Here is a 3,360-nt window from a genome sequence, read left to right as displayed (position 1 = left end):
TATATATATAAATATATTTTATATATATTATGTATAGTATATGTTATATATATATATAGTGTATTTTATATATATAGTATATTTTATATATATAGTATATTTTATATATATATAGTTATATATGTAGTATATTTTTTATATGTATAGTTATTATATATATAGTTATTTTATATATATATAGTTATTTTGTATATGTAGTATATTTTATATATATATATATAGTATATTATATATAGTATATATTATATATATAAAGTATATGACATATATATATATATACTATATTATATATATATAGTATTGGTTATATATAGTGTATCATATATATATAGTATATGATATATACATAGTATATGATATATATACAGTGATGATCATATTTATTGGCACGGTAAAATAAAAGTTAAATTTTGTCTAATAAATTCTAAAAAAGGGATTAAATTAAAGAAAATAACAAAGTATATTATGTATTTTTAACTGGCCTTTCCGATTCAGCAATCGGATTTTAGAAAAAATAAATAACAAAAGAACAACAAACATAATTGCAAAAAAAAACTATTGGAGTAGAATGCTGTCGTGCATCTAGGATCCTTATTGGGTAGGAATGGGATTTAGCTGCTTGTCGGGTATATCGGTGGTAGTTACGTCGATGTGTACGAGGGTGTGTAGTTCGTCAGAGCATTTACCATTAAAATACTTGTAGAACAGGCAGAGGAATGCTTCATTTCATCGTTGGGCTGAAGCCTAAATGACAGTTCAGGACTGAGACTAGTAAGATGCACTAGCCCAAATGTGGCAATACTCCATACATGGGCGAAGGATGGCCTTATAGAGGTACAGGATACTTTCAGACGTAACTTTTTAACACTTTCGCAGCGGCCATAAAATGTATCTGTTCAAACTCATGTTCCCTGTGACCGTTAGGGCGAGGAGTGTAAAGAAAGTACTTTTAGGTAATGTGTCTTACCATTGCTCTTCGTGATGGAGGTTTCTTGTGATTATTGAAAGAAACAAGCTTAGTCTTGGCAGCATTGAATGTGCCCATCCATTTATGTTCCTATTCCATAACAAATTGGAGGTTTTCCTCAAGTGTTTCTGTCATTTCCTAAGAGATGTATTCTTTTGTTTTCACCTCATGCCTGTTATAGGACGTAATGTCATCAGCAAATATACCAATCTCAGAGACAATTTTTTTCAGGGAGGTCATTTATGAATATAAGGAATAATAAAAGTCCAAGGATAGACCTCTGAAGTACTCCCGCATTTATATCATTGTTTAGATGTACGACCGTCGAGAACAACCTGGATTCCTCTCTTTCTTAAGAGTTTAATTATGTTAAGTAATATTTCAGTGATAACTTATGATCTAATTTTTCTGAGAAGATCATCGTGCCATATCATGTCAAAATCCTTAGACATATGTGGGCTACCGCTCTGCTCTCCCCTACTTTAACCAGTGAATGGTATAGTAATTAAGGTAAGAAAATAACTCATGCGCCACCACCGAGAATAGAAACCATAACGTTTAGCTTACCATTTACTTTTTTGTATTTGACGTTAATGCCCGAGTTATGTAGACATGTTCTTGCATGGCTATTATTTAAGACTGGAACCAATAGCTATTACCTTATACATGCATATGCGTAATGGAGTCGTTCGACCTTCACTTGGCATTTCTTTTTAATTTCACACTTTTACCTGGCTAAAACACAAATATAAAATTTAGCATGTGTTTGAATATCCTATATATTAAGTCTTCTTGTCTGTAGACCAATAAAAGATAGGAGTGTGGTAGGCATTTTTAACACACACACACATATATATATATATACATATATATATATATATATATATATATATATATATATATATATAGAAGTTCAGTTCTCTTTCTGTTCTGGAGTTTTCCTGTACATCCTCGCCTAGAAATCCTGATTATGTCCCCTGAAATAGGGACGAAACGTTTATTTTATTTTTGTTTTTACTCTTTTAGGTTCTTCCTTTTTATTCACATAACGTCTAAAGCATCGTTTATATCTTGCTTTATTTTATTCATACATAATATATATATATATAGTTTTGATCTACCCCCCCACCAACCTGCACACCTCCAAACACCCGGGCAACGCCGTCCCTCCCGCGAGTAGTTAACTAAAGATGATTATCCTATTAGATAATTAATTCAAACGGACGTTTAAAAGAATATTCAAGTTAGCTAGATCTCTTGTAGATGAATCCAATTCCGCGAACCATATAAGAAAGTTGTATTTTATTTTTAAATAAATAGAAAGGTTCGGACCAGGATCAAAGTGTTGTATATGTTCCTATGCTACACTTAATATAATTTATCTCGGTCAATGGAGGGAAGTTCTCTATACCAAGACAATTATTATTTTTGGTGCCAGTTAGAGTGCCCCTTTTGTTTTGTTGGTTTGTTTTTTCTTTGTTTTTTTCGACCAAATTTAAAACAATACCACATTTACTCTCACTTTTTTTCTTGAAGATGTTTGTATGAACATCGTAATGTGAAGCACAGTCATATGAAGGTGAAGCGGTAAAGTATTATGATATCCATTCATTTAATCTGGAGATTTGGCATAACTAACTCATTCTAAGTAAATTCATAATAACTTTTGTTTCACTGAACGAAAATTTAAAAAAGAAAATCACAATATAGATGAGAGGGTGATCTATAAACTGTAATAATTGTTTAACATCACATTAAAAACGCCCTTCCTAATACGATTTGAGCACTATAAAAGTGGTGGCGGGTGTCTATTTAAATAAACATTCCGAAGAGTTATTTACGGGCGTCAATTCCATGGTCGAGTGGAAGGACTGCCGACTGTCAACACGACGGTTCTAGGTTCAATCCTTGGCCCTTGTGCCATATTTTACTTTGGTGGGAAAACATACGTATAGAAAATTTTTAATATGGATATCAATACACAAAAAGTAATAATTTATAGGCGTGTATATATATATATATATATATATATATATATATATATATATATATATATTTGTTTGTTTACGGACATGCGATTTGAACACTATAAAAGTAGTGGCGGGTGTCTATTTAAATAGACATTCCGAAGAGTTATTTACGGGCGTCAATTCCATGGTCGAGTGGGAGGACTGCCAACTGTCAACACGACATATATATTTGTAGACATCGACATACAGTCCTGTTTCTTTGTATCACAACTCATCAGTGCCGCTAGACTAGCATCTCTCCCAAGCCAAGGATTGAACCTAGAACCGTCGTGTTGACATTCGGCAGTCCTCCCACTCGACCATGGAATTGACGCCCGTAAATAACTCTTCGGAATGTCTATTTAAATAGACACCCGCCACCAC

This window comes from Euprymna scolopes, chromosome 30 (genome assembly GCF_053919585.1).
Source record: "Euprymna scolopes isolate OS-2025 chromosome 30, ASM5391958v1, whole genome shotgun sequence".
Classification (NCBI taxonomy): domain Eukaryota; kingdom Metazoa; phylum Mollusca; class Cephalopoda; order Sepiida; family Sepiolidae; genus Euprymna; species Euprymna scolopes.
This window is presented reverse-complemented; position numbering follows the sequence as displayed.